This window comes from Somniosus microcephalus, chromosome 19, assembly GCF_052327205.1.
Source record: "Somniosus microcephalus isolate GS21.2 chromosome 19, FLI_Smic_1.0, whole genome shotgun sequence".
NCBI classification, from domain to species: Eukaryota; Metazoa; Chordata; class Chondrichthyes; order Squaliformes; family Somniosidae; genus Somniosus; species Somniosus microcephalus.
Genome location: NC_141005.1, coordinates 23,766,424 through 23,786,976, shown reverse-complemented (window position 1 = coordinate 23,786,976; position 20,553 = coordinate 23,766,424). Strand labels below are relative to the sequence as shown.

Genomic DNA, 20,553 nt, shown 5'->3' with positions numbered 1-20,553 from the left:
GCCTATCCAATCTTTCCTCATAACTAAAATTCCCCAGCCCAGGCAACATCCTCGGAAATCTCCTCTGCACCTTCTCTAGTGCAATCGCATCCTTCTTGTAATGTGGTGACCAGAACTGCACGCGGCACTCTAGCTGCGGCCTAACTAGTGTTTTATACAGTTGAAGCATAACCTCCCCGCTCTTATATTCTACGCCTCGGCTAATAAAGGCAAGTATCCCGTATGCCTGCTTAACCACTTTATCTACCTGTCCTGCTACCTTCAGGGATCTGTGGACATGCACGCCAAGGTCCCGCTGATCCTCTGCATTTCTCAGTGTCCTACCATTTATTGTGTATTCCAACTGAATTCCATTTGCCACTGTTCTGCCCACTAGACGAGTCCATTGATATCTTCCTGCAGTCTACAGCATTCTGTTTCATTATTAACCACACGGCCAATTTTTGTATCATCTGCAAACTTCTTAATCATACTTCCTACATTCAAATCCAAATCATTGATATATACCAGAAAAAGCAAAGGGCCCAGTACTGAGTCGGTGCAGGCTCGATGGGCCGAAATGGCCTCTATCTGCACTGTGGGGTTTCTGTGATTCTGTGAGCCCTGCGGAACCCCACTGGAAACAGCCTTCCGGTCACAAAAACACCCTTCGACCATTACCCTTTGTTTCCTGCCTCTGAGCCAATTTTGGATCCAACTTGCCACTTTGCCTTGGATCCCATGGGCTTTTACTTTCGTGACCAATCTGGCATGCGGGACCTTATCAAAAGCCTTGCTAAAATCCATATAGACTACATCAAAGGCACTACCCTCATCGACCCTCCTTGTTACCTCCTCGAAAAATTGAATTGCGTTAGTCAGACACGACCTTCCGTTAAGAAATCCATGCTGACTGTCCCTGATTAATCCGTGTCTTTCTAAATGAAGATTTCTCCTGTCCCTCAGAACTTTTTCCAATAATTTTCCCACCACCGAGGTTAGGCTGACTGGCCTGTAATTATGCGGTCTATCCCTCTCTCCCTTTTGAAAGAACGGTAGCACGTTAGCAGTCCTCCAGTGGTCGGGCACCACACCTGTAGCCAGAGAGGATTGTACAATGATGGTGAGAGCCTGTGCTATTTGGTGTCTTACTTCTCTTAAGAGTGTGGGATAGATTTGATGCGGGCCTGGGTATTTGTCCAGTTTGAAAGATGCTACAGCCCTTAAGACTTGGTGTTTGAGCATGTTTATTTGATGTAATATTTGAATAGAAGGCAATGAAGGGTTGGGCTTGTAGTTTGTTTGTGTGGGAGGCAGAGCAGCAAGAAGAGGTGGAGGGGGGGTGAGGGGTTGCGGGAGGAGTAAAATTTGTAAATGTAAATTGAGTGTTGAATACTTGTATGAATGCGTAGAAGAGAAAAAAATGGGCGACAGCTTTAAGTAAAGAGAAAGCCAACTAGCATATGCCTACGGCCATACTAGTCTGAATGCGCCTGATCTCGTCTGATCTCGGAAGCTAAGCAGAGTCAGGCCTGGTTAGTACTTGGATGGGAGACTGCCTGGGAATACCGGGTGCAGTAGGCTTTTGCTGCCGCCACAGGCTGCTCAACGTTTTGCACACACACGCGCACACACTGCTCTTAATCAATCAACATCCTTTTTGCTGCTCTCTCTCTCTCTCTCTCTCTCTCGCTTTCCTTTGACCATTTCTTCGCTGCACATTCTCCTGCTGCTACACAAATGCAAGGGGCTCCAGACACAGGGCCGAAATAAGCAGAAGAAGAAAATAAGATAGCCAAAATACACACACTGGCGGAGGGCCACCAGGACACAGCAGCAGAGAGGAGAGACAAGGTGCATAGAAAACTCGGAGGGACAAACAGCAACAGAACAAAGAAGAATGTAGAAAGAGCAGCAGTTAAATTCAGGAAAAAAGCAAAGCCAACTAGCATGCTGTTGAAATGCATGTGTGTTAATGCGAGGAGTGTTACAAATAAGATTGACGAGTTGCAGGCGCAAGTTGCCACATGGGGTTATGCAATAGTAGCCATAACGGAGACCTGGCTTCAAAATGGGCGGAATTGGAAACTAAACAATCCTGGCTACAATGTAATAACATTTGTAGAAGTCGTGTGGGCAGATGTCACATGATCAGGCAGAATCATAGAAATTTACAGCACAGAAGGAGGCCATTCGGCCCATCTTGTCTGTGCCAGCCGACAAAGAGCAATCCACCCAAATCCCACTTTACAGCACTTGGTCCGTAGCCTTGTAGGTTACGGCAGTTCAAGTGCATATCCAAGTACTTTTTAAACGTGATGAGGGTTTCTGCCTCTACCACCCTTTCAGGCAGTGCATTCCAGACCCCCACCATTCACTGGGTGAAAAAATGTCTCCTCAAATTCCCTGTAAACCTCCTACCAATTACTTGAAATCTATTATTGACCCTTCTGCTAAGGGAAATAGGTCCTTCCTATCCACTCTATCTCGGCCCCTCATAATTTTACACACCTCAATTAGGTCTCGCCTCAGCCTCCTGTGTTCCAAAGAAAACAACCCCAGCCTATCCAATCTTTCCTCATAACTAAAATTCCCCAGCCCAGGCAACATCCTCGGAAATCTCCTCTGCACCTTCTCTAGTGCAATCGCATCCTTCTTGTAATGTGGTGACCAGAACTGCACGCGGCACTCTAGCTGCGGCCTAACTAGTGTTTTATACAGTTGAAGCATAACCTCCCCGCTCTTATATTCTACGCCTCGGCTAATAAAGGCAAGTATCCCGTATGCCTGCTTAACCACTTTATCTACCTGTCCTGCTACCTTCAGGGATCTGTGGACATGCACTCCAAGGTCCCGCTGATCCTCTGCATTTCTCAGTGTCCTACCATTTATTGTGTATTCCAACTGAATTCCATTTGCCACTGTTCTGCCCACTAGACGAGTCCATTGATATCTTCCTGCAGTCTACAGCATTCTGTTTCATTATTAACCACACGGCCAATTTTTGTATCATCTGCAAACTTCTTAATCATACTTCCTACATTCAAATCCAAATCATTGATATATACCAGAAAAAGCAAAGGGCCCAGTACTGAGTCGGTGCAGGCTCGATGGGCCGAAATGGCCTCTATCTGCACTGTGGGGTTTCTGTGATTCTGTGAGCCCTGCGGAACCCCACTGGAAACAGCCTTCCGGTCACAAAAACACCCTTCGACCATTACCCTTTGTTTCCTGCCTCTGAGCCAATTTTGGATCCAACTTGCCACTTTGCCTTGGATCCCATGGGCTTTTACTTTCGTGACCAATCTGGCATGCGGGACCTTATCAAAAGCCTTGCTAAAATCCATATAGACTACATCAAAGGCACTACCCTCATCGACCCTCCTTGTTACCTCCTCGAAAAATTGAATTGCGTTAGTCAGACACGACCTTCCGTTAAGAAATCCATGCTGACTGTCCCTGATTAATCCGTGTCTTTCTAAATGAAGATTTCTCCTGTCCCTCAGAACTTTTTCCAATAATTTTCCCACCACCGAGGTTAGGCTGACTGGCCTGTAATTATGCGGTCTATCCCTCTCTCCCTTTTGAAAGAACGGTAGCACGTTAGCAGTCCTCCAGTGGTCGGGCACCACACCTGTAGCCAGAGAGGATTGTAAAATGATGGTGAGAGCCTGTGCTATTTGGTGTCTTACTTCTCTTAAGAGTGTGGGATAGATTTGATGCGGGCCTGGGTATTTGTCCAGTTTGAAAGATGCTACAGCCCTTAAGACTTGGTGTTTGAGCATGTTTATTTGATGTAATATTTGAATAGAAGGCAATGAAGGGTTGGGCTTGTAGTTTGTTTGTGTGGGAGGCAGAGCAGCAAGAAGAGGTGGAGGGGGGGTGGGGGGTTGCGGGAGGAGTAAAATTTGTAAATGTAAATTGAGTGTTGAATACTTGTATGAATGCGTAGAAGAGAAAAAAATGGGCGACAGCTTTAAGTAAAGAGAAAGCCAGCTAGCATATGCCTACGGCCATACTAGTCTGAATACGCCCGATCTCGTCTGATCTCGGAAGCTAAGCAGAGTCAGGCCTGGTTAGTACTTGGATGGGAGACCGCCTGGGAATACCGGGTGCAGTAGGCTTTTGCTGCCGCCACAGGCTGCTCAACGTTTTGCACACACACGCGCACACACTGCTCTTAATCAATCAACATCCTTTTTGCTGCTCTCTCTCTCTCTCTCTGTCTCTCTCTCTCGCTTTCCTTTGACCATTTCTTCGCTGCACATTCTCCTGCTGCTACACAAATGCAAGGGGCTCCAGACACAGGGCCGAAATAAGCAGAAGAAGAAAATAAGATAGCCAAAATACACACACTGGCGGAGGGCCACCAGGACACAGCAGCAGAGAGGAGAGACAAGGTGCATAGAAAACTCGGAGGGACAAACAGCAACAGAACAAAGAAGAATGTAGAAAGAGCAGCAGTTAAATTCAGGAAAAAAGCAAAGCCAACTAGCATGCTGTTGAAATGCATGTGTGTTAATGCGAGGAGCGTTACAAATAAGATTGACGAGTTGCAGGCGCAAGTTGCCACATGGGGTTATGCAATAGTAGCTATAACGGAGACCTGGCTTCAAAATGGGCGGAATTGGAAACTAAACAATCCTGGCTACAATGTAATAACATTTGTAGAAGTCGTGTGGGCAGATGTCACATGATCAGGCAGAATCATAGAAATTTACAGCACAGAAGGAGGCCATTCGGCCCATCTTGTCCGTGCCAGCCGACAAAGAGCAATCCACCCAAATCCCACTTTACAGCACTTGGTCCGTAGCCTTGTAGGTTACGGCAGTTCAAGTGCATATCCAAGTACTTTTTAAACGTGATGAGGGTTTCTGCCTCTACCACCCTTTCAGGCAGTGCATTCCAGACCCCCACCATTCACTGGGTGAAAAAATGTCTCCTCAAATTCCCTGTAAACCTCCTACCAATTACTTGAAATCTATTATTGACCCTTCTGCTAAGGGAAATAGGTCCTTCCTATCCACTCTATCTCGGCCCCTCATAATTTTACACACCTCAATTAGGTCTCGCCTCAGCCTCCTGTGTTCCAAAGAAAACAACCCCAGCCTATCCAATCTTTCCTCATAACTAAAATTCCCCAGCCCAGGCAACATCCTCGGAAATCTCCTCTGCACCTTCTCTCGTGCAATCGCATCCTTCTTGTAATGTGGTGACCAGAACTGCACGCGGCACTCTAGCTGCGGCCTAACTAGTGTTTTATACAGTTGAAGCATAACCACCCCGCTCTTATATTCTACGCCTCGGCTAATAAAGGCAAGTATCCCGTATGCCTGCTTAACCACTTTATCTACCTGTCCTGCTACCTTCAGGGATCTGTGGACATGCACTCCAAGGTCCCGCTGATCCTCTGCATTTCTCAGTGTCCTACCATTTATTGTGTATTCCAACTGAATTCCATTTGCCACTGTTCTGCCCACTAGACGAGTCCATTGATATCTTCCTGCAGTCTACAGCATTCTGTTTCATTATTAACCACACGGCCAATTTTTGTATCATCTGCAAACTTCTTAATCATACTTCCTACATTCAAATCCAAATCATTGATATATACCAGAAAAAGCAAAGGGCCCAGTACTGAGTCAGTGCAGGCTCGATGGGCCGAAATGGCCTCTATCTGCACTGTGGGGTTTCTGTGATTCTGTGAGCCCTGCGGAACCCCACTGGAAACAGCCTTCCGGTCACAAAAACACCCTTCGACCATTACCCTTTGTTTCCTGCCTCTGAGCCAATTTTGGATCCAACTTGCCACTTTGCCTTGGATCCCATGGGCTTTTACTTTCGTGACCAATCTGGCATGCGGGACCTTATCAAAAGCCTTGCTAAAATCCATATAGACTACATCAAAGGCACTACCCTCATCGACCCTCCTTGTTACCTCCTCGAAAAATTGAATTGCGTTAGTCAGACACGACCTTCCGTTAAGAAATCCATGCTGACTGTCCCTGATTAATCCGTGTCTTTCTAAATGAAGATTTCTCCTGTCCCTCAGAACTTTTTCCAATAATTTTCCCACCACCGAGGTTAGGCTGACTGGCCTGTAATTATGCGGTCTATCCCTCTCTCCCTTTTGAAAGAACGGTAGCACGTTAGCAGTCCTCCAGTGGTCGGGCACCACACCTGTAGCCAGAGAGGATTGTAAAATGATGGTGAGAGCCTGTGCTATTTGGTGTCTTACTTCTCTTAAGAGTGTGGGATAGATTTGATGCGGGCCTGGGTATTTGTCCAGTTTGAAAGATGCTACAGCCCTTAAGACTTGGTGTTTGAGCATGTTTATTTGATGTAATATTTGAATAGAAGGCAATGAAGGGTTGGGCTTGTAGTTTGTTTGTGTGGGAGGCAGAGCAGCAAGAAGAGGTGGAGGGGGGGTGGGGGGTTGCGGGAGGAGTAAAATTTGTAAATGTAAATTGAGTGTTGAATACTTGTATGAATGCGTAGAAGAGAAAAAAATGGGCGACAGCTTTAAGTAAAGAGAAAGCCAGCTAGCATATGCCTACGGCCATACTAGTCTGAATGCGCCCGATCTCGTCTGATCTCGGAAGCTAAGCAGAGTCAGGCCTGGTTAGTACTTGGATGGGAGACTGCCTGGGAATACCGGGTGCAGTAGGCTTTTGCTGCCGCCACAGGCTGCTCAACGTTTTGCACACACACGCGCACACACTGCTCTTAATCAATCAACATCCTTTTTGCTGCTCTCTCTCTCTCTCTCTCTCTCTCTCTCGCTTTCCTTTGACCATTTCTTCGCTGCACATTCTCCTGCTGCTACACAAATGCAAGGGGCTCCAGACACAGGGCCGAAATAAGCAGAAGAAGAAAATAAGATAGCCAAAATACACACACTGGCGGAGGGCCACCAGGACACAGCAGCAGAGAGGAGAGACAAGGTGCATAGAAAACTCGGAGGGACAAACAGCAACAGAACAAAGAAGAATGTAGAAAGAGCAGCAGTTAAATTCAGGAAAAAAGCAAAGCCAACTAGCATGCTGTTGAAATGCATGTGTGTTAATGCGAGGAGTGTTACAAATAAGATTGACGAGTTGCAGGCGCAAGTTGCCACATGGGGTTATGCAATAGTAGCCATAACGGAGACCTGGCTTCAAAATGGGCGGAATTGGAAACTAAACAATCCTGGCTACAATGTAATAACATTTGTAGAAGTCGTGTGGGCAGATGTCACATGATCAGGCAGAATCATAGAAATTTACAGCACAGAAGGAGGCCATTCGGCCCATCTTGTCCGTGCCAGCCGACAAAGAGCAATCCACCCAAATCCCACTTTACAGCACTTGGTCCGTAGCCTTGTAGGTTACGGCAGTTCAAGTGCATATCCAAGTACTTTTTAAACGTGATGAGGGTTTCTGCCTCTACCACCCTTTCAGGCAGTGCATTCCAGACCCCCACCATTCACTGGGTGAAAAAATGTCTCCTCAAATTCCCTGTAAACCTCCTACCAATTACTTGAAATCTATTATTGACCCTTCTGCTAAGGGAAATAGGTCCTTCCTATCCACTCTATCTCGGCCCCTCATAATTTTACACACCTCAATTAGGTCTCGCCTCAGCCTCCTGTGTTCCAAAGAAAACAACCCCAGCCTATCCAATCTTTCCTCATAACTAAAATTCCCCAGCCCAGGCAACATCCTCGGAAATCTCCTCTGCACCTTCTCTAGTGCAATCGCATCCTTCTTGTAATGTGGTGACCAGAACTGCACGCGGCACTCTAGCTGCGGCCTAACTAGTGTTTTATACAGTTGAAGCATAACCTCCCCGCTCTTATATTCTACGCCTCGGCTAATAAAGGCAAGTATCCCGTATGCCTGCTTAACCACTTTATCTACCTGTCCTGCTACCTTCAGGGATCTGTGGACATGCACTCCAAGGTCCCGCTGATCCTCTGCATTTCTCAGTGTCCTACCATTTATTGTGTATTCCAACTGAATTCCATTTGCCACTGTTCTGCCCACTAGACGAGTCCATTGATATCTTCCTGCAGTCTACAGCATTCTGTTTCATTATTAACCACACGGCCAATTTTTGTATCATCTGCAAACTTCTTAATCATACTTCCTACATTCAAATCCAAATCATTGATATATACCAGAAAAAGCAAAGGGCCCAGTACTGAGTCGCTGCAGGCTCGATGGGCCGAAATGGCCTCTATCTGCACTGTGGGGTTTCTGTGATTCTGTGAGCCCTGCGGAACCCCACTGGAAACAGCCTTCCGGTCACAAAAACACCCTTCGACCATTACCCTTTGTTTCCTGCCTCTGAGCCAATTTTGGATCCAACTTGCCACTTTGCCTTGGATCCCATGGGCTTTTACTTTCGTGACCAATCTGGCATGCGGGACCTTATCAAAAGCCTTGCTAAAATCCATATAGACTACATCAAAGGCACTACCCTCATCGACCCTCCTTGTTACCTCCTCGAAAAATTGAATTGCGTTAGTCAGACACGACCTTCCGTTAAGAAATCCATGCTGACTGTCCCTGATTAATCCGTGTCTTTCTAAATGAAGATTTCTCCTGTCCCTCAGAACTTTTTCCAATAATTTTCCCACCACCGAGGTTAGGCTGACTGGCCTGTAATTATGCGGTCTATCCCTCTCTCCCTTTTGAAAGAACGGTAGCACGTTAGCAGTCCTCCAGTGGTCGGGCACCACACCTGTAGCCAGAGAGGATTGTAAAATGATGGTGAGAGCCTGTGCTATTTGGTGTCTTACTTCTCTTAAGAGTGTGGGATAGATTTGATGCGGGCCTGGGTATTTGTCCAGTTTGAAAGATGCTACAGCCCTTAAGACTTGGTGTTTGAGCATGTTTATTTGATGTAATATTTGAATAGAAGGCAATGAAGGGTTGGGCTTGTAGTTTGTTTGTGTGGGAGGCAGAGCAGCAAGAAGAGGTGGAGGGGGGGTGGGGGGTTGCGGGAGGAGTAAAATTTGTAAATGTAAATTGAGTGTTGAATACTTGTATGAATGCGTAGAAGAGAAAAAAATGGGCGACAGCTTTAAGTAAAGAGAAAGCCAGCTAGCATATGCCTACGGCCATACTAGTCTGAATACGCCCGATCTCGTCTGATCTCGGAAGCTAAGCAGAGTCAGGCCTGGTTAGTACTTGGATGGGAGACTGCCTGGGAATACCGGGTGCAGTAGGCTTTTGCTGCCGCCACAGGCTGCTCAACGTTTTGCACACACACGCGCACACACTGCTCTTAATCAATCAACATCCTTTTTGCTGCTCTCTCTCTCTCTCTCTCTCTCTCTCTCTCTCGCTTTCCTTTGACCATTTCTTCGCTGCACATTCTCCTGCTGCTACACAAATGCAAGGGGCTCCAGACACAGGGCCGAAATAAGCAGAAGAAGAAAATAAGATAGCCAAAATACACACACTGGCGGAGGGCCACCAGGACACAGCAGCAGAGAGGAGAGACAAGGTGCATAGAAAACTCGGAGGGACAAACAGCAACAGAACAAAGAAGAATGTAGAAAGAGCAGCAGTTAAATTCAGGAAAAAAGCAAAGCCAACTAGCATGCTGTTGAAATGCATGTGTGTTAATGCGAGGAGTGTTACAAATAAGATTGACGAGTTGCAGGCGCAAGTTGCCACATGGGGTTATGCAATAGTAGCCATAACGGAGACCTGGCTTCAAAATGGGCGGAATTGGAAACTAAACAATCCTGGCTACAATGTAATAACATTTGTAGAAGTCGTGTGGGCAGATGTCACATGATCAGGCAGAATCATAGAAATTTACAGCACAGAAGGAAGCCATTCGGCCCATCTTGTCCGTGCCAGCCGACAAAGAGCAATCCACCCAAATCCCACTTTACAGCACTTGGTCCGTAGCCTTGTAGGTTACGGCAGTTCAAGTGCATATCCAAGTACTTTTTAAACGTGATGAGGGTTTCTGCCTCTACCACCCTTTCAGGCAGTGCATTCCAGACCCCCACCATTCACTGGGTGAAAAAATGTCTCCTCAAATTCCCTGTAAACCTCCTACCAATTACTTGAAATCTATTATTGACCCTTCTGCTAAGGGAAATAGGTCCTTCCTATCCACTATATCTCGGCCCCTCATAATTTTACACACCTCAATTAGGTCTCGCCTCAGCCTCCTGTGTTCCAAAGAAAACAACCCCAGCCTATCCAATCTTTCCTCATAACTAAAATTCCCCAGCCCAGGCAACATCCTCGGAAATCTCCTCTGCACCTTCTCTAGTGCAATCGCATCCTTCTTGTAATGTTGTGACCAGAACTGCACGCGGCACTCTAGCTGCGGCCTAACTAGTGTTTTATACAGTTGAAGCATAAGCTCCCCGCTCTTATATTCTACGCCTCGGCTAATAAAGGCAAGTATCCCGTATGCCTGCTTAACCACTTTATCTACCTGTCCTGCTACCTTCAGGGATCTGTGGACATGCACTCCAAGGTCCCGCTGATCCTCTGCATTTCTCAGTGTCCTACCATTTATTGTGTATTCCAACTGAATTCCATTTGCCACTGTTCTGCCCACTAGACGAGTCCATTGATATCTTCCTGCAGTCTACAGCATTCTGTTTCATTATTAACCACACGGCCAATTTTTGTATCATCTGCAAACTTCTTAATCATACTTCCTACATTCAAATCCAAATCATTGATATATACCAGAAAAAGCAAAGGGCCCAGTACTGAGTCGGTGCAGGCTCGATGGGCCGAAATGGCCTCTATCTGCACTGTGGGGTTTCTGTGATTCTGTGAGCCCTGCGGAACCCCACTGGAAACAGCCTTCCGGTCACAAAAACACCCTTCGACCATTACCCTTTGTTTCCTGCCTCTGAGCCAATTTTGGATCCAACTTGCCACTTTGCCTTGGATCCCATGGGCTTTTACTTTCGTGACCAATCTGGCATGCGGGACCTTATCAAAAGCCTTGCTAAAATCCATATAGACTACATCAAAGGCACTACCCTCATCGACCCTCCTTGTTACCTCCTCGAAAAATTGAATTGCGTTAGTCAGACACGACCTTCCGTTAAGAAATCCATGCTGACTGTCCCTGATTAATCCGTGTCTTTCTAAATGAAGATTTCTCCTGTCCCTCAGAACTTTTTCCAATAATTTTCCCACCACCGAGGTTAGGCTGACTGGCCTGTAATTATGCGGTCTATCCCTCTCTCCCTTTTGAAAGAACGGTAGCACGTTAGCAGTCCTCCAGTGGTCGGGCACCACACCTGTAGCCAGAGAGGATTGTAAAATGATGGTGAGAGCCTGTGCTATTTGGTGTCTTACTTCTCTTAAGAGTGTGGGATAGATTTGATGCGGGCCTGGGTATTTGTCCAGTTTGAAAGATACTACAGCCCTTAAGACTTGGTGTTTGAGCATGTTTATTTGATGTAATATTTGAATAGAAGGCAATGAAGGGTTGGGCTTGTAGTTTGTTTGTGTGGGAGGCAGAGCAGCAAGAAGAGGTGGAGGGGGGGTGGGGGGTTGCGGGAGGAGTAAAATTTGTAAATGTAAATTGAGTGTTGAATACTTGTATGAATGCGTAGAAGAGAAAAAAATGGGCGACAGCTTTAAGTAAAGAGAAAGCCAGCTAGCATATGCCTACGGCCATACTAGTCTGAATGCGCCCGATCTCGTCTGATCTCGGAAGCTAAGCAGAGTCAGGCCTGGTTAGTACTTGGATGGGAGACTGCCTGGGAATACCAGGTGCAGTAGGCTTTTGCTGCCGCCACAGGCTGCTCAACGTTTTGCACACACACGCGCACACACTGCTCTTAATCAATCAACATCCTTTTTGCTGCTCTCTCTCTCTCTCTCTCTCGCTTTCCTTTGACCATTTCTTCGCTGCACATTCTCCTGCTGCTACACAAATGCAAGGGGCTCCAGACACAGGGCCGAAATAAGCAGAAGAAGAAAATAAGATAGCCAAAATACACTCACTGGTGGAGGGCCACCAGGACACAGCAGCAGAGAGGAGAGACAAGGTGCATAGAAAACTCGGAGGGACAAACAGCAACAGAACAAAGAAGAATGTAGAAAGAGCAGCAGTTAAATTCAGGAAAAAAGCAAAGCCAACTAGCATGCTGTTGAAATGCATGTGTGTTAATGCGAGGAGTGTTACAAATAAGATTGACGAGTTGCAGGCGCAAGTTGCCACATGGGGTTATGCAATAGTAGCCATAACGGAGACCTGGCTTCAAAATGGGTGGAATTGGAAACTAAACAATCCTGGCTACAATGTAATAACATTTGTAGAAGTCGTGTGGGCAGATGTCACATGATCAGGCAGAATCATAGAAATTTACAGCACAGAAGGAGGCCATTCGGCCCATCTTGTCCGTGCCAGCCGACAAAGAGCAATCCACCCAAATCCCACTTTACAGCACTTGGTCCGTAGCCTTGTAGGTTACGGCAGTTCAAGTGCATATCCAAGTACTTTTTAAACGTGATGAGGGTTTCTGCCTCTACCACCCTTTCAGGCAGTGCATTCCAGACCCCCACCATTCACTGGGTGAAAAAATGTCTCCTCAAATTCCCTGTAAACCTCCTACCAATTACTTGAAATCTATTATTGACCCTTCTGCTAAGGGAAATAGGTCCTTCCTATCCACTCTATCTCGGCCCCTCATAATTTTACACACCTCAATTAGGTCTCGCCTCAGCCTCCTGTGTTCCAAAGAAAACAACCCCAGCCTATCCAATCTTTCCTCATAACTAAAATTCCCCAGCCCAGGCAACATCCTCGGAAATCTCCTCTGCACCTTCTCTCGTGCAATCGCATCCTTCTTGTAATGTGGTGACCAGAACTGCACGCGGCACTCTAGCTGCGGCCTAACTAGTGTTTTATACAGTTGAAGCATAACCTCCCCGCTCTTATATTCTACGCCTCGGCTAATAAAGGCAAGTATCCCGTATGCCTGCTTAACCACTTTATCTACCTGTCCTGCTACCTTCAGGGATCTGTGGACATGCACTCCAAGGTCCCGCTGATCCTCTGCATTTCTCAGTGTCCTACCATTTATTGTGTATTCCAACTGAATTACATTTGCCACTGTTCTGCCCACTAGACGAGTCCATTGATATCTTCCTGCAGTCTACAGCATTCTGTTTCATTATTAACCACACGGCCAATTTTTGTATCATCTGCAAACTTCTTAATCATACTTCCTACATTCAAATCCAAATCATTGATATATACCAGAAAAAGCAAAGGGCCCAGTACTGAGTCGGTGCAGGCTCGATGGGCCGAAATGGCCTCTATCTGCACTGTGGGGTTTCTGTGATTCTGTGAGCCCTGCGGAACCCCACTGGAAACAGCCTTCCGGTCACAAAAACACCCTTCGACCATTACCCTTTGTTTCCTGCCTCTGAGCCAATTTTGGATCCAACTTGCCACTTTGCCTTGGATCCCATGGGCTTTTACTTTCGTGACCAATCTGGCATGCGGGACCTTATCAAAAGCCTTGCTAAAATCCATATAGACTACATCAAAGGCACTACCCTCATCGACCCTCCTTGTTACCTCCTCGAAAAATTGAATTGCGTTAGTCAGACACGACCTTCCGTTAAGAAATCCATGCTGACTGTCCCTGATTAATCCGTGTCTTTCTAAATGAAGATTTCTCCTGTCCCTCAGAACTTTTTCCAATAATTTTCCCACCACCGAGGTTAGGCTGACTGGCCTGTAATTATGCGGTCTATCCCTCTCTCCCTTTTGAAAGAACGGTAGCACGTTAGCAGTCCTCCAGTGGTCGGGCACCACACCTGTAGCCAGAGAGGATTGTAAAATGATGGTGAGAGCCTGTGCTATTTGGTGTCTTACTTCTCTTAAGAGTGTGGGATAGATTTGATGCGGGCCTGGGTATTTGTCCAGTTTGAAAGATGCTACAGCCCTTAAGACTTGGTGTTTGAGCATGTTTATTTGATGTAATATTTGAATAGAAGGCAATGAAGGGTTGGGCTTGTAGTTTGTTTGTGTGGGAGGCAGAGCAGCAAGAAGAGGTGGAGGGGGGGTGGGGGGTTGCGGGAGGAGTAAAATTTGTAAATGTAAATTGAGTGTTGAATACTTGTATGAATGCGTAGAAGAGAAAAAAATGGGCGACAGCTTTAAGTAAAGAGAAAGCCAGCCAGCATATGCCTACGGCCATACTAGTCTGAATGCGCCCGATCTCGTCTGATCTCTGGAAGCTAAGCAGAGTCAGGCCTGGTTAGTACTTGGATGGGAGACTGCCTGGGAATACCAGGTGCAGTAGGCTTTTGCTGCCGCCACAGGCTGCTCAACGTTTTGCACACACACGCGCACACACTGCTCTTAATCAATCAACATCCTTTTTGCTGCTCTCTCTCTCTCTCTCTGTCTCTCTCTCTCGCTTTCCTTTGACCATTTCTTCGCTGCACATTCTCCTGCTGCTACACAAATGCAAGGGGCTCCAGACACAGGGCCGAAATAAGCAGAAGAAGAAAATAAGATAGCCAAAATACACACACTGGTGGAGGGCCACCAGGACACAGCAGCAGAGAGGAGAGACAAGGTGCATAGAAAACTCGGAGGGACAAACAGCAACAGAACAAAGAAGAATGTAGAAAGAGCAGCAGTTAAATTCAGGAAAAAAGCAAAGCCAACTAGCATGCTGTTGAAATGCATGTGTGTTAATGCGAGGAGTGTTACAAATAAGATTGACGAGTTGCAGGCGCAAGTTGCCACATGGGGTTATGCAATAGTAGCTATAACGGAGACCTGGCTTCAAAATGGGCGGAATTGGAAACTAAACAATCCTGGCTACAATGTAATAACATTTGTAGAAGTCGTGTGGGCAGATGTCACATGATCAGGCAGAATCATAGAAATTTACAGCACAGAAGGAGGCCATTCGGCCCATCTTGTCCGTGCCAGCCGACAAAGAGCAATCCACCCAAATCCCACTTTACAGCACTTGGTCCGTAGCCTTGTAGGTTACGGCAGTTCAAGTGCATATCCAAGTACTTTTTAAACGTGATGAGGGTTTCTGCCTCTACCACCCTTTCAGGCAGTGCATTCCAGACCCCCACCATTCACTGGGTGAAAAAATGTCTCCTCAAATTCCCTGTAAACCTCCTACCAATTACTTGAAATCTATTATTGACCCTTCTGCTAAGGGAAATAGGTCCTTCCTATCCACTCTATCTCGGCCCCTCATAATTTTACACACCTCAATTAGGTCTCGCCTCAGCCTCCTGTGTTCCAAAGAAAACAACCCCAGCCTATCCAATCTTTCCTCATAACTAAAATTCCCCAGCCCAGGCAACATCCTCGGAAATCTCCTCTGCACCTTCTCTAGTGCAATCGCATCCTTCTTGTAATGTGGTGACCAGAACTGCACGCGGCACTCTAGCTGCGGCCTAACTAGTGTTTTATACAGTTGAAGCATAACCTCCCCGCTCTTATATTCTACGCCTCGGCTAATAAAGGCAAGTATCCCGTATGCCTGCTTAACCACTTTATCTACCTGTCCTGCTACCTTCAGGGATCTGTGGACATGCACTCCAAGGTCCCGCTGATCCTCTGCATTTCTCAGTGTCCTACCATTTATTGTGTATTCCAACTGAATTCCATTTGCCACTGTTCTGCCCACTAGACGAGTCCATTGATATCTTCCTGCAGTCTACAGCATTCTGTTTCATTATTAACCACACGGCCAATTTTTGTATCATCTGCAAACTTCTTAATCATACTTCCTACATTCAAATCCAAATCATTGATATATACCAGAAAAAGCAAAGGGCCCAGTACTGAGTCGGTGCAGGCTCGATGGGCCGAAATGGCCTCTATCTGCACTGTGGGGTTTCTGTGATTCTGTGAGCCCTGCGGAACCCCACTGGAAACAGCCTTCCGGTCACAAAGACACCCTTCGACCATTACCCTTTGTTTCCTGCCTCTGAGCCAATTTTGGATCCAACTTGCCACTTTGCCTTGGATCCCATGGGCTTTTACTTTCGTGACCAATCTGGCATGCGGGACCTTATCAAAAGCCTTGCTAAAATCCATATAGACTACATCAAAGGCACTACCCTCATCGACCCTCCTTGTTACCTCCTCGAAAAATTGAATTGCGTTAGTCAGACACGACCTTCCGTTAAGAAATCCATGCTGACTGTCCCTGATTAATCCGTGTCTTTCTAAATGAAGATTTCTCCTGTCCCTCAGAACTTTTTCCAATAATTTTCCCACCACCGAGGTTAGGCTGACTGGCCTGTAATTATGCGGTCTATCCCTCTCTCCCTTTTGAAAGAACGGTAGCACGTTAGCAGTCCTCCAGTGGTCGGGCACCACACCTGTAGCCAGAGAGGATTGTAAAATGATGGTGAGAGCCTGTGCTATTTGGTGTCTTACTTCTCTTAAGAGTGTGGGATAGATTTGATGCGGGCCTGGGTATTTGTCCAGTTTGAAAGATGCTACAGCCCTTAAGACTTGGTGTTTGAGCATGTTTATTTGATGTAATATTTGAATAGAAGGCAATGAAGGGTTGGGCTTGTAGTTTGTTTGTGTGGGAGGCAGAGCAGCAAGAAGAGGTGGAGGGGGGGTGGGGGGTTGCGGGAGGAGTAAAATTTGTAAATGTAAATTGAGTGTTGAATACTTGTATGAATGCGTAGAAGAGAAAAAAATGGGCGACAGCTTTAAGTAAAGAGAAAGCCAGCCAGCATATGCCTACGGCCATACTAGTCTGAATGCGCCCGATCTCGTCTGATCTCGGAAACTAAGCAGAGTCAGGCCTGGTTAGTACTTGGATGGGAGACTGCCTGGGAATACCAGGTGCAGTAGGCTTTTGCTGCCGCCACAGGCTGCTCAACGTTTTGCACACACACGCGCACACACTGCTCTTAATCAATCAACATCCTTTTTGCTGCTCTCTCTCTCTCTCTCTCTCTCTCGCTTTCCTTTGACCATTTCTTCGCTGCACATTCTCCTGCTGCTACACAAATGCAAGGGGCTCCAGACACAGGGCCGAAATAAGCAGAAGAAGAAAATAAGATAGCCAAAATACACACACTGGCGGAGGGCCACCAGGACACAGCAGCAGAGAGGAGAGACAAGGTGCATAGAAAACTCGGAGGGACAAACAGCAACAGAACAAAGAAGAATGTAGAAAGAGCAGCAGTTAAATTCAGGAAAAAAGCAAAGCCAACTAGCATGCTGTTGAAATGCATGTGTGTTAATGCGAGGAGTGTTACAAATAAGATTGACGAGTTGCAGGCGCAAGTTGCCACATGGGGTTATGCAATAGTAGCCATAACGGAGACCTGGCTTCAAAATGGGCGGAATTGGAAACTAAACAATCCTGGCTACAATGTAATAACATTTGTAGAAGTCGTGTGGGCAGATGTCACATGATCAGGCAGAATCATAGAAATTTACAGCACAGAAGGAGGCCATTCGGCCCATCTTGTCCGTGCCAGCCGACAAAGAGCAATCCACCCAAATCCCACTTTACAGCACTTGGTCCGTAGCCTTGTAGGTTACGGCAGTTCAAGTGCATATCCAAGTACTTTTTAAACGTGATGAGGGTTTCTGCCTCTACCACCCTTTCAGGCAGTGCATTCCAGACCCCCACCATTCACTGGGTGAAAAAATGTCTCCTCAAATTCCCTGTAAACCTCCTACCAATTACTTGAAATCTATTATTGACCCTTCTGCTAAGGGAAATAGGTCCTTCCTATCCACTCTATCTCGGCCCCTCATAATTTTACACACCTCAATTAGGTCTCGCCTCAGCCTCCTGTGTTCCAAAGAAAACAACCCCAGCCTATCCAATCTTTCCTCATAACTAAAATTCCCCAGCCCAGGCAACATCCTCGGAAATCTCCTCTGCACCTTCTCTAGTGCAATCGCATCCTTCTTGTAATGTGGTGACCAGAACTGCACGCGGCACTCTAGCTGCGGCCTAACTAGTGTTTTATACAGTTGAAGCATAACCTCCCCGCTCTTATATTCTACGCCTCGGCTAATAAAGGCAAGTATCCCGTATGCCTGCTTAACCACTTTATCTACCTGTCCTGCTACCTTCAGGGATCTGTGGACATGCACTCCAAGGTCCCGCTGATCCTCTGCATTTCTCAGTGTCCTACCATTTATTGTGTATTCCAACTGAATTCCATTTGCCACTGTTCTGCCCACTAGACGAGTCCATTGATATCTTCCTGCAGTCTACAGCATTCTGTTTCATTATTAACCACACGGCCAATTTTTGTATCATCTGCAAACTTCTTAATCATACTTCCTACATTCAAATCCAAATCATTGATATATACCAGAAAAAGCAAAGGGCCCAGTACTGAGTCGGTGCAGGCTCGATGGGCCGAAATGGCCTCTATCTGCACTGTGGGGTTTCTGTGATTCTGTGAGCCCTGCGGAACCCCACTGGAAACAGCCTTCCGGTCACAAAAACACCCTTCGACCATTACCCTTTGTTTCCTGCCTCTGAGCCAATTTTGGATCCAACTTGCCACTTTGCCTTGGATCCCATGGGCTTTTACTTTCGTGACCAATCTGGCATGCGGGACCTTATCAAAAGCCTTGCTAAAATCCATATAGACTACATCAAAGGCACTACCCTCATCGACCCTCCTTGTTACCTCCTCGAAAAATTGAATTGCGTTAGTCAGACACGACCTTCCGTTAAGAAATCCATGCTGACTGTCCCTGATTAATCCGTGTCTTTCTAAATGAAGATTTCTCCTGTCCCTCAGAACTTTTTCCAATAATTTTCCCACCACCGAGGTTAGGCTGACTGGCCTGTAATTATGCGGTCTATCCCTCTCTCCCTTTTGAAAGAACGGTAGCACGTTAGCAGTCCTCCAGTGGTCGGGCACCACACCTGTAGCCAGAGAGGATTGTAAAATGATGGTGAGAGCCTGTGCTATTTGGTGTCTTACTTCTCTTAAGAGTGTGGGATAGATTTGATGCGGGCCTGGGTATTTGTCCAGTTTGAAAGATGCTACAGCCCTTAAGACTTGGTGTTTGAGCATGTTTATTTGATGTAATATTTGAATAGAAGGCAATGAAGGGTTGGGCTTGTAGTTTGTTTGTGTGGGAGGCAGAGCAGCAAGAAGAGGTGGAGGGGGGGTGGGGGGTTGCGGGAGGAGTAAAATTTGTAAATGTAAATTGAGTGTTGAATACTTGTATGAATGCGTAGAAGAGAAAAAAATGGGCGACAGCTTTAAGTAAAGAGAAAGCCAGCCAGCATATGCCTACGGCCATACTAGTCTGAATGCGCCCGATCTCGTCTGATCTCGGAAGCTAAGCAGAGTCAGGCCTGGTTAGTACTTGGATGGGAGACTGCCTGGGAATACCAGGTGCAGTAGGCTTTTGCTGCCGCCACAGGCTGCTCAACGTTTTGCACACACACGCGCACACACTGCTCTTAATCAATCAACATCCTTTTTGCTGCTCTCTCTCTCTCTCTCTCTCTCGCTTTCCTTTGACCATTTCTTCGCTGCACATTCTCCTGCTGCTACACAAATGCAAGGGGCTCCAGACACAGGGCCGAAATAAGCAGAAGAAGAAAATAAGATAGCCAAAATACACACACTGGCGGAGGGCCACCAGGACACAGCAGCAGAGAGGAGAGACAAGGTGCATAGAAAACTCGGAGGGACAAACAGCAACAGAACAAAGAAGAATGTAGAAAGAGCAGCAGTTAAATTCAGGAAAAAAGCAAAGCCAACTAGCATGCTGTTGAAATGCATGTGTGTTAATGCGAGGAGTGTTACAAATAAGATTGACGAGTTGCAGGCGCAAGTTGCCACATGGGGTTATGCAATAGTAGCCATAACGGAGACCTGGCTTCAAAATGGGCGGAATTGGAAACTAAACAATCCTGGCTACAATGTAATAACATTTGTAGAAGTCGTGTGGGCAGATGTCACATGATCAGGCAGAATCATAGAAATTTACAGCACAGAAGGAGGCCATTCGGCCCATCTTGTCCGTGCCAGCCGACAAAGAGCAATCCACCCAAATCCCACTTTACAGCACTTGGTCCGTAGCCTTGTAGGTTACGGCAGTTCAAGTGCATATCCAAGTACTTTTTAAACGTGATGAGGGTTTCTGCCTCTACCACCCTTTCAGGCAGTGCATTCCAGACCCCCACCATTCACTGGGTGAAAAAATGTCTCCTCAAATTCCCTGTAAACCTCCTACCAATTACTTGAAATCTATTATTGACCCTTCTGCTAAGGGAAATAGGTCCTTCCTATCCACTCTATCTCGGCCCCTCATAATTTTACACACCTCAATTAGGTCTCGCCTCAGCCTCCTGTGTTCCAAAGAAAACAACCCCAGCCTATCCAATCTTTCCTCATAACTAAAATTCCCCAGCCCAGGCAACATCCTCGGAAATCTCCTCTGCACCTTCTCTAGTGCAATCGCATCCTTCTTGTAATGTGGTGACCAGAACTGCACGCGGCACTCTAGCTGCGGCCTAACTAGTGTTTTATACAGTTGAAGCATAACCTCCCCGCTCTTATATTCTACGCCTCGGCTAATAAAGGCAAG

At 46.5% G+C, this 20,553-nt stretch overlaps 5 non-coding genes and 3 pseudogenes across 5 annotated transcripts; all 8 read left to right on the top strand.

The window, feature by feature from the left end:
• The first annotated feature begins 1,444 nt into the window (after window positions 1-1,444).
• LOC147104085 (5S ribosomal RNA) lies at window positions 1,445-1,563 on the top strand (annotated as a pseudogene).
• A 2,421-nt stretch (window positions 1,564-3,984) lies between these two features.
• On the top strand, window positions 3,985-4,103 carry LOC147104084 (5S ribosomal RNA). Its single transcript, XR_015072619.1, has one exon. It is a non-coding gene; the product is annotated as a 5S ribosomal RNA (ribosomal RNA).
• A 2,427-nt stretch (window positions 4,104-6,530) lies between these two features.
• LOC147104083 (5S ribosomal RNA) lies at window positions 6,531-6,649 on the top strand. Its single transcript, XR_015072813.1, has one exon. It is a non-coding gene; the product is annotated as a 5S ribosomal RNA (ribosomal RNA).
• Window positions 6,650-9,074: 2,425 nt separating this feature from the next.
• LOC147104082 (5S ribosomal RNA) lies at window positions 9,075-9,193 on the top strand. Its single transcript, XR_015072855.1, has one exon. It is a non-coding gene; the product is annotated as a 5S ribosomal RNA (ribosomal RNA).
• A 2,429-nt stretch (window positions 9,194-11,622) lies between these two features.
• On the top strand, window positions 11,623-11,741 carry LOC147104081 (5S ribosomal RNA). The gene has a single exon (XR_015072714.1). It is a non-coding gene; the product is annotated as a 5S ribosomal RNA (ribosomal RNA).
• Window positions 11,742-14,158: 2,417 nt separating this feature from the next.
• LOC147104080 (5S ribosomal RNA) lies at window positions 14,159-14,278 on the top strand (annotated as a pseudogene).
• Window positions 14,279-16,705: 2,427 nt separating this feature from the next.
• Window positions 16,706-16,824, top strand: LOC147104079 (5S ribosomal RNA; annotated as a pseudogene).
• A 2,421-nt stretch (window positions 16,825-19,245) lies between these two features.
• LOC147104078 (5S ribosomal RNA) lies at window positions 19,246-19,364 on the top strand. The gene has a single exon (XR_015072713.1). It is a non-coding gene; the product is annotated as a 5S ribosomal RNA (ribosomal RNA).
• The last annotated feature ends 1,189 nt before the right edge of the window (window positions 19,365-20,553 follow it).